The following is a 15597-nucleotide window of genomic DNA, read 5'->3' on the forward strand; positions in this document are numbered from 1 at the left end:
CATTTTAGGAAAGATATATACAAATTAGAGAATATTCAGAAGAAGGGGACCAGGATGCAGATACTTTTAAAAGCCATACCATTTAAAGAAAAAAATGTTGAAGGAACTAAACATAGGGTGGGCAAAAATATCTATGATGGTGAAGAGGCACTTGAATCAGTAGGACATACCATCAGGACTCATCTTTGAGAGACTAAACATCTAATGCCCACTTTTGTGGAGACTAACATAAAACACCTCAAAATTGACTATGCCTTTCCCCACAGGAGGTACCGTTCCAGAACCAGACACCAGTACAGAGATTTTGACCTCAACACTACAGGAGATGGACTGAATAGCATAAGGCTGTATTGGTGCAGGATTCACTGAACAGAGCAAAGCCAAACAAAACCACACACCCCTCAAAAATAAATAAATAAAATTTACAAAGAAATATCAAAAAAAGAAAAAAAATCTATCCCCATATGTTCCCAGCAAGTGACATACTGGCCTATATGAAATTTACCTATTCATATGCTGTTCCCTTCTGGAATGCCCACAGGGGCGAAGTTATCCTTAGTGCTCATAACACTAAGTTATTTTAGTATTAATAACCACAATATTCTGATTTTTCAGTATTTTAATCTTTTGCATTAGTAGAGGAAGTTTAGTAGGGTGATTAAGAGCAGGAAATCTAAAGCCAGAATTCCTGGGCTAAGATCTTAACTCTAACACTTGGGCAAACTACTTAAACTCTCTGTGCCTCAATTTCCTACCTCATTAGATTTATCATGGGGAATAAATTAAGTCAATAAATGTATTTAAAATACATAGAAACAGCTATATAGTCAGTGATCAAAAATGTTAGCTCTATTCAGCAGCACTCAGCGTACTCCCATCTATGAATGTACAGTTAAGACCCCTTGTTTAGTTTTTTAAATTATGCATTTGGGCATATAGTATTATGACTTTGAAAGCAAGAACTTTAAGGTCACAGGTGTGAACTACCCTCTTGCTTTGTAATCATTCCAAAAGGTGCTTTCTTGATATCAGAACTGTTGTCGTTCTCTCCTGATATCAGAACTGTTGTCATTCAATTCACTGTCTCCTTTTCCACTATCTCTCACACTAAACTCATCTGGATTTGAATGTGTCCTGGAAGTGAAAAGGAAAGAACTACTCTGTTATCCATAAAAATGTACAAAATTTCAAACCCATGGCTTAGAGATAATGATAAATACTCTGCAATTACCTTAAACTTGCAGCAGATTTATCCTCTCCGCACAGGAATGGGGAATGAAAAGAGGACCTGAGACGGAACCCTGTTTAAAAAGAGGTGTGAGAGCAGCAGTTAATAATATTTCACCCTTAGATATCAGAACTGACAGAGGAGGCGCAGCATCCCTCACCTGGAGTGCTGCAGGAAGACACCATTTAAACCCTGACGGAAAGGGATTCGAGCTGGACCCATAAGGAAGTTACCAGGGACCGAAACAGCAGGAATAGACATGGGCCTCCATGAACACAGGACCATCAGGCCTCCTCCTGCTCTCATCTGTGAAGAATTTTTCCTCTCAAATAAAAAATAAACAAGTCCCGAAAAATTAGCCACTTGAAGTCCCAAACCTGATCAGGCATTGAAATTTCATAAAGCTCCCAGCGTGAGAATTTACTAAATGCTAACGAGGACACTAAGAGAGCTGGGGGTGCTCTACCTGGGCCCAGGGGATCCCGCTTCTCTTCCGAGGTGAGGAACATAAGGACACCGCACTGTTCCCGGAGTGGGAAGTCTCGTCAGACTCGTTCCCCTGCGCCTCTGAGGAAATGGAAAGCGGCGGTGTCTCCACGAAGAACCTTGGGTCGAAGCTCCCAGGGTCAGCCGCTGATGTCCTGCAACATGGGCAAGCCTGGCCACTGCTCGCATGGCACCCGCTCTGTCTGTGCTCACAAAGCCTCTTCCTCCGCGTCCTAGCCTTGCCTGAGCAGGAACAAGTCACGGTGACGATGGCCACCAGCGGAAGGCCGCAGCCGCCGGTCAAAACCCCGACCACAACCACGGAGAGGTCAGGGTGCCGCCCTGCTCCATGCGCTGTGCGCCGTCCCGCGGGTCCCTCCCGTTCCTGGTTTGCCGGCGGAGGAGGCCGTGGCACCACCACCACCTCTCCGCCAGGTGGCGCCGAGTGCGCGGGCACGAGGAGCAAGGTGGCCGTGCACTACCGGGCCGGCCGGCCTCCGTCCCGCACCACGACGGCCGCCGTCAGCGGGTCGGCGGGCTGCGGGGACAGGCGGCACTGCAGGGACAGCTCACCCGTGGCCGGGTGTAGCGCTAGCGCCCCGGGGCCGCAGTCGCTGCGGAGCTGGATGTAAGTCAGCTCCGCGTTGAGGTCTTGGTCCGCGTCCCTAGCCTGCAGTCGGGTCAGCAGGTAGCCCAGGGGCGCGTCCCGGGGCAGAGGGGCCTGGGCTGAGTCACTGACGAGTGGCGGGGTCACCAGCCGAGGCGCGTGGTCATTCTGGTCCTCCACATGCAGCCGCACCACGGCCCGGCCCCGGAGCGGCGGAGAGCCGCCTCCAGCCCCAGCCGCAGCTCAGCCAGTTCCTCGCGGTCAAAGCACCGTCGTGCGTGCAGCTCCCCAGTGACGGGGTCCAATGAGACGTAGGTGGACACGGCGCCCCCAGCGCGGCCCACCTCGGCCTCCAGCAGCCGGTAGGTGACCTGGCCGTTGCGGCCCAGGTCCAGGTCCCTGGCGGCCACGTGGCCAAGTAGGCCCCGGGCGGGTTGTTCTCACGCACCGACACCTCGTAGACTGGCCGCGTGAAGAGCGGCTCGTTGTCGTTCTCGTCGCTCACCCGCACCAGGTAGGGCCGGACGGTGCGCAGCGGGGGCGCGCCGCGGTCCTCGGCCACCAGCGTCAGGTTGTACTCGGCGATGCGCTCGCGGTCCAGCGACCCCGCGGTCACCACCAGGTAGCTGCCCGCGTAGGCCGGCTGCAGCCGGAAGTGCTCGTGCCCATAGAGGGCGCAGCGCACCTGCCCGTTGGCTCCCGAGTCCCTGTCCGAGGTGCTGACCAGCGCCACCAGGCTCTCGCGTGCCGTCCCCTCTGGTACCAGCGAGATGGCTCCGGCCTCTGGCGTCCCGGGCCCGGTCGACGAGGTCGCGTCCGCACCCCCGAGAGCGGCGGCGGCGGCGGCGAAGGGCAAGGCGACAGGCGCGCCCGGGGCGGCCAGTGGGGTGATGGCGATGTCCGGTGCGTTGTCACTGACGTCGCGGATGCGCACGATGACCTTGCAGGTGGCGGCGCGGAGCCCGGGGCCGCGGTCCTGCGCCCGCACGTCCAGTTCGTAAGTGTCCTGGCGCTCGTAGTCCACGGGCTTGGCCAGGGTGAGGTGGCCCGAGCGCGGGTCGAGGCGGAAGAGGCGGCGCGCCTCGGGCGGGGTACGGGAGCCGAAGGCGAACACCACGTCGCCGTTGGGGCCCTCGTCGGGGTCCGCCGCGTCCAGGTCGAGCAGTAGCGAGCCCACGGGCGCGTCCTCCGCCAGCTCCACCTCGGCCACGGCGCCCTGCGGGAAGGCCGGGCTGTGGTCGTTCGCGTCCAGCACGCGCACACTGAGGGCGGCCGTGGCGGAGCGCGGCGGGCGGCCTCCGTCCTGGGCCACCAGCTCCAGGTTGTAGGCGGCCTGGCTCTCGCGGTCCAGCTCCTGCAGCAGCACCAGGTCGGCGCACTGGGCACCGTCCGCGCGCGTCTGCAGCTCCACGCGGAAGGGGCTGTGCGGCTCGGCCAGGCGCATGCTCTGCAGCCCATTGGCGCCCACGTCATCGTCCACCGGCACCTCTAAGGGTATGCGCGTGCCCACGACCGCGCCCTCGGACACCTCCACGGGGATCTGGGCCCGGGGAAAGCGCGGCGCGTGGTGGTTGATGTCCTTCACCTCCACCTCCACGTGCACCAGCCGGAACCGCTCCTGCCAAAAGCTGACCACGTCGAAGGCCTGGCCGCACAGCCGCTCGAGGTCCAGGCCCGCGTCTCCGACGGTCAGCTGCCCATCACCCTCTTGCATCTGGATCAGCGAGCTGTTGAACTTAATCAGGCAGAACTGGCCTGGCACCTCGCGCTGGGAATTAAACAGGATGTGGTCAGACAGAACACCGATGGAGGTGCCGAGGGCTTCTTCCTCGTAGGTGAGGAAATTGACAGTTTCGGTGCAAGACCCTGACACCAGAAGCAGCAGCAGAAGCAACAGAGACCCCAGTCCAGCCCTGTGTAAAGTGTCAGTGGGGAATCTGAGCCTCCAGTGAGACATTCCTGTTCGTCAAAGGGAAAGAAAACCACCAACAATCCGAGTCTCTGCGCTCAGACTTCCAGCTTTCTCAAGTCCTCCTGAGTGCACAGTCAGGAGACACTTGCCGTCTTAAATACTTTTGATCACTAAACCCTCTCTGCTATGTAGTCGCTTTTCTCTGCCTGGGGCCCAAGCAAGCTTCTTCTGAACCCTACCGGGGTGGTTACCTAGAGAAGAATATGCAAATAAGCATCCATCTGGACCAATCCACAGTCTCCCGGCCTCTGGGTCATGTTCTTCCCTTGAAAGAGCGCACAGAAGGGCCTGGAGAGCTGAACAGTGGCCAGGGCAGTGCAGGGGGTCATTAAGATCCCTACAGAAGTTTACACTATAAAAACGCACCCTGCTTGCTTTGCTAGTGTGCCCGAATCTCACTTTGAGAGTATGAGCAGGGGACCCGTAGCGTCTTTATTCCTTCCTGAGCACACATAGTCCTCGGACAGAGGCACAATTGCTATTCTCCTTTACCATTTTGAAACAAATGCATATATGCATCCTTTGCCACCCACGGTTATCCATCTATATTGGGTTATCATTTCCTGTATTGAAAGGTTCTGGGGGAACAGCTTCTCCAGAGTCAGGCAGTCTCTAATCAGAGAAGAACTGTTTTCCAAAGTAATCATTTCTGAATAGCTTTTCCCAAGCAAAGAAACCATTAATGATGAAATTTCAGCCCCTTCATCTCCTTTTATGTCAGTAATTACTTATACATGAAAACTCGGTGTCAGTCAGGGAGGTTAGTCTACCCTACAATTCACTGCAAGGGGTAGTTAAGGGTAAGAAAAAGATTTAGGGAAATATATTGCAGTCAGTCTTGTTAGAAAATTGCTATACACCAATTATTTTTTAAAAGCCCTTGGCTGAAGAAAACCGCAGGTGGCCTGATAGGCTGAAGGCTAAAGAAACATTAAACCATCTGTCTAAAGCACAATAGTCCTATATTAAGTTCTCTTTATGTGTGAAGTGTTCTAAATGCTAAACAGTCCCACATGTTAATGATGACATTGTTCCTCGTGCCATGGAGCCGTCATCAAGGCAGAGTGTTCTCTAACCAGTCATCTTGAATAAAATCAGTGAGCAGGCTGAGCTATTAATACGCCCAGGCTATTCTTGGCTCCTACATGATCTGTAATGTTATTGATTCCTGCAGAGACATGTCAGTAAATGACTATTTTTTTTTTTCCTTTCACTCTTAAGAGGGAGTTGCACTTACTTTAGCACCAGGATCTGTGAACCCAGCTCTGAAACTGAGCCACCTTTGATGAGATAATTAATTTCCAGGGGTTTTAATTTAGTGGAGCATTTGGCAATGACTCTAATTATAAGTACCAGTAACCGATAGAGAAGTACAGTGAGAGCATGGCTTGATTTTCATCTCAGGTACTCTGAGATCCTAAAAAGAGAAAGAGCTTCATTTTGTTTACTTTAGATTTTTTAAATTTAATTTTCTTATTGTAGTATAGTTGATTTACAATGTTGTGTTAATTTCTGCTGTACAGCAAAGTGACTCAGTTATACACACATAGACATTCTTTTTTTTATATTCTTTCCCATTATGATTTATCACAAGATATTGAATATAGAAGGACTGGGAGTTTATGATTAGCAGAGGTAAACTATTATATATATGATGGATAGGCAACAAGGTCCTACTGTACTTTAGATTTTTAAAATTTTGCCTGACGAGGCATTCATCTGAGGAAGGAAACAACTCTACTTCAGTTTAGTGAGACTAGATTTCTTGTTGGCCAGTATCCTCAATGGTATTAAGACAGTTTGCTTTCTTTCTTAGAACTGAGTACTCCAAGGAAGCATCTGGTTATTCAGTCTTTGGGTCTCAGGGAAAACAAGAGGATCTGATCCCTTTACCCAATTTCTTCATTCCTAGATGCCCCTTATCGGAAGACTGAAAACTGATTCGGCCCATGCTTTTTAAAAGGCACATGCTTCCATGCACTTTAGCCAGGAGAGGGACACATTTCATCACAGTCCAAGTCTTGGCCCTTCTCTCTCTCTCGTGGCACACAGTCCCTGCCAAGCCTGGCTCTTGCCAGTCTTCAGCGTCATTCTGGCCATTCACGATCAGAAAAACTGCTCAGTATCCTGAAAACGAAGAATAGTCTATGACTCTATCTACCGAACATCAAAAGACCCAGATAAAACATTTTAAAAGTCAGGCAATCATACACATTACTTCCACAATGCTAAACATCTGGCCACTTAATGTTTGAAAACATCCACCTATGATGCTTAAATGCTTGATTGCATTTTCTCCACTTCACCTCCAGCTGTTTGGCAGCAAGGAGACCATCTATGATAAGGAATGTGCTATATTGTCAGAGATTCATTATTAGCGTTAGCTTTGTTTCCTAGTAAACAACCACGTTATTAAAACACTGCTTTATGAATGAAAGACAGCTGGAGTTTCAAGAAAGAGACATTTTCTGAAGCAAAAATTCAGTTCTGTGCCCGTAGATTGACAAGCTGAATAATATAGAAACTGTATGATCTGTCCCCTTAGGATGTGTCATCGGGAAGCCGTGTTTACAGCCTTGAGCCCATGGTACTCTCATGTTCCATTCTGTTGGCTCTGTTAGATAAAAATCTGTCTCAATATTAAAAGCACTGTGGCAGAAATGTGCTTTATGTTGCTTGTTTTCCCATTTGCCAGCATATTGCCAAACTATACTACCGCCACTACAGGAAGACCAAAATGTGGATAAAGCAGCAGTTTGGTCCTCTGGCTCAGTTTGGTTTCAAAAGGGATGAAGGCGGGTGGGGGGATTTGGTTGAACTCCCTACATTGTTTACTTTTGTTCCTAAAACAAAAGCACCAGACATGCTAGTGTTCCCCCAAAATGCCAGAAAACCAGATCTGTAAAACAGGATTTGCATTCTAATCATTTTAATAAAAGATCTTCTATTTTGCTGAACAAGTAACTCCAGTGTGTCCCTTACACACTAAGGCACGTTGGACAGAAACTGAGATAACTTTCACCGTAAACATGGGGGAAAATGGTCCGTAATTCAAAATAGTGCCTGTGCCTTTGCATATTCCCCTTTTCCTATTGCATAAAACTAATAACATGTTTAGGGGGGAAAATGAAGCCACGGGAAAATCCCAAATGTAAATATTTGGCTAGATTATGGTGTCCACACTTCAAAGTAAGCATCAACTTCTATAGAACCTTGAACTAACAGTTCGAGAAACAGTTTTTGTGCCATTTAGAATAAATCACTCTGTGTACTATGTGAGACCCATTTTCATTTCTCAACTGAAGAAACATTCTGGAGAAAAGATTATAATGAGCAAAACATTATCAAGTGCAATGTTGCTGTCTTAAAGCAAGTTCTAGAAATTGAAGCAATGAAGACTGAAAGAAAACAAATCAACCTAACAACTGGGTTTTTTTTTCCTATTTTTAAAATCATACCCTGAAAAAGCTAAAGTCATTCTTCAGCAGGATGAGCCCCCCAAATTGAGAGTAACTGTTTTAAGTGCTCGCATAAGAAGGGTCATTATCTCACATTCCTGTTACCCCACTGACCCCATTAGGTCTTGACTGTGCCTTCATTTATAAGAAAAGTCATCAGCAAATTGCTGGTCCTTTCTGGAAAATGATTTCAGGGAAAATAATTCAGCCCTGAAGTCAGCCAAAATACTGTCTACAAGCGTAGCCTAGAAACAAATGATATTTATCAACTACTTAAGTGCTTGAACCTAGAGAAAATCACAGGGAACCACTATAGAGTATCAACACTAATCATAAATTCCCCTTAACATTAAACAAGGATTTAAATGACATAATCTTCACTTAGAAAAAAATTTTCCCATAGGATCATTATGTTAATAATGATATTATCAAAACTATGTAGTCTTAAAATACTACATAAAACTAGTTTTTAAACTGCTGATTTTATTAGCCTAGCTCTATGAAGGAAATTAAGTCAATGAATAATGAAAAATATTTTACTTTTTTGGTTCAGGGATACCTCAAACCCCAACTGAGCCAGAGAAATTGACTTTGGTACTTGACTTCAGTCATTGGCTCAAGGAACATACTTTGGATTCTTACCACTCTATAGGAAAAATAATATCTGCCCCCCTCTCAAGAATGTTGCAAAGCAAGAGAAGAGTAAAAGAATATGGACTAAGGAGTAACTTTTCATCTGTGCCTTATTTTATCTTCATCTCTCTTCCTCTCACCTGAACCTCTCTATTCCTAATGTAAAATAAAGCTTGTGACCACCAGTAATCAGAGCCCTTTGGGGGTCCTTTTTTTTTTTCTTTTTTTGGCTGCATTGGGTCTTCGTTGCTGCATGCAGGCTTTTTCTAGTTGCGGCGAGCAGGGTCTACTCTTCATTGTGGTGTGCGAACTTATTGCAGTCACTTCTATTGTAGCGGAGCACGGGCTCTAGGTGTGTGGGATTCAGTAGTTGTGGCACGTGGGCTCAGTAGTTGTGGCTCACGGGCTCTAGAGCACAGCCTCAGTAGTTGTGGCGCACAGGCTTAGTTGCTCCGCAGCATGTGGGATCTTCCCGGACCAGGGCACGAACCTGTGTCCCCTGCATTGGCAGGCAGATTCTTAACCACTGCACCACCAGGGAAGTCTCCACTTTGGGGTCCTTTATCAACAGATATTTGATCAAGTATTGGTGACGCAATATAGCTCACAGCCTTGTAGAAGAAAATACTTAAATGCTAAAAAAAATAAAGCCATCAGAGTTCAGAGAAGACACAGTGCCAAATGACATGGAGAAAGTTATATCAAGTGCAAAGAGGAAGAGATCTCAGGCTTTACAGGTAAAATCAGAGTCAGCCAGAACTGCCAGGGATGTAGAGAACCCAGGAGTGATGTTTACAAGCTATGGAGAAAGGCAGGCACAGAGCCTTTTATGGGGACTAAATATACCAGTTGGTTGGAATGGATGGCTTTAGGAGGACAAGCTTGAATGGGTGGCACAGTTGAAGAGGACCTTGATGTAAGCTAAAGAGTTTAGACACTTTTAAAGCAGTAGTGAGAAAGTATTGAAGTTTGTGGAGAAAGAGGTAGTTGATATGTATTCTATTACAGTAGTTCCCACTTACCTAAGGGGGATTTGTTCCAAGACCCCCACTGGATGCCTGAAACAACAGATAGTACTGAACCCTACTGTATATACTATGTTTTTTCCTATACATATATACCTATGATGAAGTTTAATTTATAAATTAGGCACAGTAAGAGATTAACAACAATAACTAATAATAAAATAGAACAATTTTAACAATATACTGTAATAAAAGTTATGTGAATATGATCTCTCTCTCTTCCTTCTTTCTGTATCAAAATATCTTATTGTACAAATTTAAGGCCTTTTCTATGCTCACTAAGCACTTCTCGTGCACTGTAACCATAGCTTTTGCAGTTTGAGATGCAACAGCAAAACTAGCACAAATTTCTTTTTCCTTCTTCACAATTTCATGGATAGAAAATTTATTCATACCATAGATCTTAGCAACCTCAGCATATAGTTTTTTTTCTTTCCTTATTAAGTGGGACAACTTTCACTTTTTCACTTAAAGCGAGCACTTTATGGCTTCTCTTTTGCATATTCAAATTGCCAGCTTCACTATTCTGGCCCTTTGGGGCTATTATGAAGTAAGATAAGGGGTACCTGAACACAAGCACTGTGATACTGACAGTCTATCTGATAACCAAGGTGGCTACTAGGTGACTAAGGGTCAGGATACACTGGACAAAGGGATGATTCTTGTCCCGGGTGGGATGGAGCAGAACGGCATGAGATTTCATCACCCTACTCAGAACACCATGCAATTTAAAAACCTATGAATTGTTTATTTCTGGAAACTTCTATTTAATATTTTCAAACTTCAGTTGACCATAGGTGACTGAAACCAGGGAAAGTGAAACCACAGATAAGGGGGTGGAGATAATGGGGAACTACTGTATGATAAATAATGTAGACGATTGCCTTTCCTGAACATTGGTGAAATCCTCAAAAAGGATTGGGTTTTTTCAGAAACTTTAAACCATGATCCAGCACAATGACTGGCTTATCATAATATTTGCCAAATAAATGATCAAGGCAGTATGATATGGTATACAACTTCTGCCTACCTCAAAACTCACCCAGTAGCAGAATGAATTAAAGAGAAGATAGGAAGCAAGGAGAAGACCAATTTAGGTGCCTCTGCAATTATATACCAGATGTTAAAGCCCTGAACAATGACTTTGAAGAAGTATTGGGTGAGAACCTAAGAAACACTGAAAAGGAAAAATTGGCAGGATTTCATGGCATATAAGCTGTAGGGGATGCAGAAGATGCAACAAATAAGTGATTCTAAAGCTATTGGATGGCTTAAGGAATAGTCATACTTTCTCTGTGCTCTCAAATATTGAACAATACGGTATTCCCAAATAGAATTCCCAAAGGCCCCTGCTACTTACCAGCTGAATGACCACACGCAAAAGACTTTATCTCTACAAACTTCAATGTCTTTAGGAAAGAATGCTTACTTTGAGGGATTGCCTTGAGGTTTAAGTAAGAAAATGTAGGAAGAGCAAAAAGCCCAGTGCCTACCATTTTGTGAGGTCTCAAAAGACAACTGAATCCTTTGTTACAGGCACTTGCATATCACATACCTTGATTTAAAGGTATATTTCTTACCCCCATTAGGAATTCTTCCAGGTATTAATCATGTTTTCATCAAATTTGTATCCCGGAGCCCAGGACATTGCCAACCACATGAAAGGGGCTCGTGAATATTTTGAAATAGTTGTGAGGGTCCCACCACCCAATGTCACTTCTGTGTAATTCTTACCACATTACATCATCTGAATTCTAAACTGGAAAACTTGCTAAAGGATGATAAGATCCTTGGAACTTGTAGATTATGTGAGACTTCTGCAATAAGTGAGACTTACGGAATAATATGCAAGACTTGGTGCAGCCACAAGTAACAAAACTGGTTTCTTGAGTCAGTTTCAACACTGTCCTATCAGGGCACATTGGACATTCATTGTTTTTGCCTGTTCAGCATCCAGGTTTTTTCTGAGAAACCACCTCTTCGATAAGTCAGTCCAGGTGAGTAAGGTATGATAGACACCCCCACTCCTGGTACTCCGATCACCACATGACCCAGGCTTAGCCAGATTAAAATAGCCCATCCTCCTAGCTACAGTGATTGACTCAGGTACGTGCATGTTTCCCAGCTCGGGCCAATCAGGGCCATTGGGCATCAGCTCCAGGATTGTTGCTACTATTACTAAGAAAGGGATATATTTTTTTCCTCTGGAGTTGCTGAGCTAAGAAGATGTAAGCTGGATATGAGCCACTAGGTTGAGAGTGCTTGCCTGAGTATAAATTCAACATTTTTCAAAAAAAACCAAAAACTGAAATGGCTCTGAGCACTTAGATCCAACCATGCCTGATCTCCCACTGGACTTTTCATTTAAGTATAACAGTAAGTTCCCCTTTTATATCCAAGAAAATTAGCAGCTGGATTTCTGTTATTTGTCTCCTAAACAGTCAAAACAAATTCCAACAATGAGAAAGGAATTCTAAGTAACAGACTCTAAAATGAGTAATTATCTGAGGGGATCCAGGGAGGAGGTCCATGGAGACCTATCTATACACTAAGTCAACAGGTTGCCCTGCTCTCTTGCTATGTGTTTGCACAGCTGCTGGCAAACCATTACTCGTATTTTGGGATTCAAATCATGTGTCTACTAAAGCCAGAGAATAGGATTGGAGGGAAGGACTAGGCTACATTTATTTTAAAAAAGCATAGTCTCCAGTTGAAGATAGTCCCTCTGAGAGCAGAAGGGGAAGAAAGTATAATATCACTAAAAGAGTCCCTTTTCTGACTGAGGCCAATAATCCAAGAAGGTTGAAAGTTGGCAATCTTGGCAAGTCTTAAGGGTAAAAAAAGCAAAAATGTCTGTACCAAACTAAAGTTAGTGCAAAAAACTCAATGGCAAAAATAATCAGGAAGATAACATTGAGGTCTCACAGAGCCTTGAGGTCCCCTGTCCCTCTCAAACTCCCCTTAAGTTTGGAAGATCCAAGTTAAGATAAATTAAAATCACCTCACGGCAAAAAAGCCATCCCTTGAGATGCAACTTGGAAGCAGAGGGACATGTATTAACTGTGATTCCCACCCCAAGATATTGTTCTGAACGACCCTGGAGAGGCCCAGGTGGAAGTCATTTAAGCTGAGGGTTAAAGGCATGAACAGAACATTCAGGGCTGTTGCTAGGAGATGGAAATCCCTGGGCTGGGAGTAAATTTGAGCACTGTCTTCAGCTTTGATAGTGGAGTTGATCAAATGCAAGTAAATATTAAATTATTACCTGGCAAACAAGGGGCTGAGATTCCTGAACCCTCAATAATAAATGGTAAAGCCCCTGGAATATCATCTCAATTCCCAGCTCAGATGTGGTCACAGAGGAAAAAGGCTAAGAAAGAACATCTTTGTGACTAGGATCTGGGGAGGCCATCCTGGCCAATCTAGGAACACACATTACAGTCAGCTTAGGGAGTCCTTGCATCTTCTGGCAAACAGCATATGTGCTATGGACAGTGGCCACTGAAAGTGGTTTTCCCTTTTCCAGATGAGTGTTTTAAATTGCAGTTATTTGTCATTGATCTGTTGGGGAATGTTAAGTGTATCAGATAAGTTGTCAGCTCATGAGCAGTTGATATACCCAACCCTGACTGAGAGCAGTGCAAATCTTCCCAAGATTTGACTTGTTACAGGACCCAGTAATTATACCTTATATTAAGCTTCCTTAGGGAACTGATTAGGTCACCAAGTAGTGATTTATTTTAAAATAATTTTTCTGTATGGTATGGAGTGGGGGCTGAAGTTTATTTTTTCTCATATGTTGTTCCAGTACATTTAGTGAAAAGAGTATCCCTTCCCCATTGAATTATCTTGTTGCTTTTGTCAAAATGAACACATGTGGGTCTATTTCTGACTGCTCTATTTTGTTCCATTGATTATATGTCTACCCTTCTGACAATTCCATATTGTCTAGACTACTGTAGCATTTATGGAATGTCATGAAACCAGATAGTATAAGTCTTCCAACGTCAGTTTTCTTTTTCAGAATTGTTTTGACTATTCTATGTCCTTTGCATTTCTGTGTAGATGTTAGAATCAGCTTCTCAATTTCTACAGAAATGACTTCTGCAATTTTGGTTGGAATTTCATTGAATCTATGCTTCAATTTGAGGAAAATGATCATCTTAACAATATTGAGTCTGCCAATCCATAAATATGGTAGATCTCTTAATTTACAATTTTAAACATTTCTCTTAGAAATATTTATTGCTTTCAATACACAAGTCTTTCCTATCTTTTGTTACATAGACTTAAAAGTATTTTATGTTTTCTGATACTATCCTAAATATTTTTTGATATTTATTTTTATCGCTTTGTTACTGATATACAGAGACACAGTTGAATTTTTTTACTTGGATGTATCCTGAGGACATTAATAAGTTCATTTATTAAATTTAGTTGATTCTTTGCTTATTTTTTTTTTAACATCTTTATTGGAGTATAATTGCTTTACAATGGTGTGTTAGTTTCTGCTGTATAACAAAGTGAATCAGCTATACATATACATATATCCCCATATCTCCTCCCTCTTGCGTCTCCCTCCCACCCTCCCTATCCCACCCCTCCAGGTGGACACAAAGCACCGAGATGATCTCCCTGTGCTATGTGGCTACTTCCCACTAGCTATCTATTTTACGTTTGGTAGTGTATATATGTCCATGCTACTCTCTCACTTCATCCCAGCTTACCCTTCCCCTTCCCCATGTCCTCAAGTCCATTCTCTACATCTGCGTCTTTATTCCCGTCTTGCCCCTAGGTTCTTCATGACCTTTTTTTTTTTTTCTTAGATTCCATATATATGTGATAGCATACGGTATTTGTTTTTCTCTTTCTGACTTACTTCACCCTGTATGACAGACTCTAGGTCCATCCACCTCGCTACAAATAACTCAATTTCGTTTCTTTTTATGGCTGAGTAATATTCCATTGTATATATGTGCCACATCTTCTTTATCCATTCATCTGTCGATGGACACTAGGTTGCTTCCATGTCCTGGCTATTGTAAATAGTGCCGCAATGAACATTGTGGTACATGACTCTTTTTGAATTATGATTTTCTCAGGGTATATGCCCAGTAGTGGAATTGCTGGGTCATATGGTAGTTCTATTTTTAGCTTTATAAGGAACCTCCATACTGTTCTCCATAGTGGCTATATCAATTTATATTCCCAACAACAGTACAAGAGGGTTCCCTTTTCTCCACACTCTCTCCAGCATTTATTGTATGTAGATTTTTTGAAGATAGGCATTCTGACCGGTGTGAGGTGATACCTCATTGTAGTTTTGATTTGCATTTTTCTGTTGATTAGTGATGTTGAGCATCCTTTCATGTGTTTGTTGGCAATCTGTATATCTTCTCTGGAAAAATGTCTACTTAGCTCTTCTGCCCATTTTGGGATTGGGTTGTTTGTTTTTTTGATATTAAGCTGCGTGAGCTGCCTGTATATTTTGGGGATTAATTCTTTGTCAGTTGGTTCGTTTGCAAATATTTTCTCCCATCCGAGGGTTGTCTTTTCATCTTGTTTATGGTTTCCTTTGCAGTGCAATAGCTTTTAAGTTTCATTAGGTCCCATTTGTTTATTTTTATTTTCATTTCCATTTCTCTAGGAGGTGGGTCAAAAAGGATCTTGCTGTGATATATGTCATAGAGTGTTCTGCCTATGTTTTTGTCAAAGAGCTTTATAGTGTCTGGACTTACATTTAATCCATTTTGAGTTTCTTTTTGTGTATGGTGTTAGGGAGTGTTCTAATTTCATTCTTTTACATGTAGCTGTCCAGTTTTCCCAGCACCAATTATTGAAGAGGCTGTCTTTTCTCCATTGTATATTCTTGCCTCCTTTATCAAAGATAAGGTGACCAAATGTGTGTGGGTTTATCTGTAGGTTTTCTATCCAGTTCCATTGATCTATATTTCTGTTTTGTGCCAGTACCATACTGTCTTGATTACTGTAGCTTTGTAGCATAGTCTGAAGTCAGGGAGCCTGATTCCTCCAGTTCCGTTTTTCTTTCTCAAGATCATTTTGGCTATTCGGAGTCTTTTGTGTTTCCATACAAATTGTGAAATTTTTTGTTCTAATTCTGTGAAAAATGCCATTGGTAGTTTGATAGGGAGTGCATTGAATCTGTAGACTGCTTTGGGTAGTAGAGT

At 44.1% G+C, this 15597-nt stretch overlaps 1 pseudogene across 1 annotated transcript; it reads right to left on the reverse strand.

Moving 5' to 3' along the window:
- Positions 1-2192: 2192 nt before the first annotated feature.
- On the reverse strand, positions 2193-11813 carry LOC309647559 (protocadherin-8 pseudogene; annotated as a pseudogene). Its single transcript has one exon. The product of its transcript is annotated as a protocadherin-8 pseudogene (transcript).
- Positions 11814-15597: the final 3784 nt, after the last annotated feature.

Source organism: Balaenoptera physalus (assembly GCF_965194825.1).
Source record: "Balaenoptera physalus genome assembly, chromosome: 18".
Classification (NCBI taxonomy): Eukaryota; Metazoa; Chordata; class Mammalia; order Artiodactyla; family Balaenopteridae; genus Balaenoptera; species Balaenoptera physalus.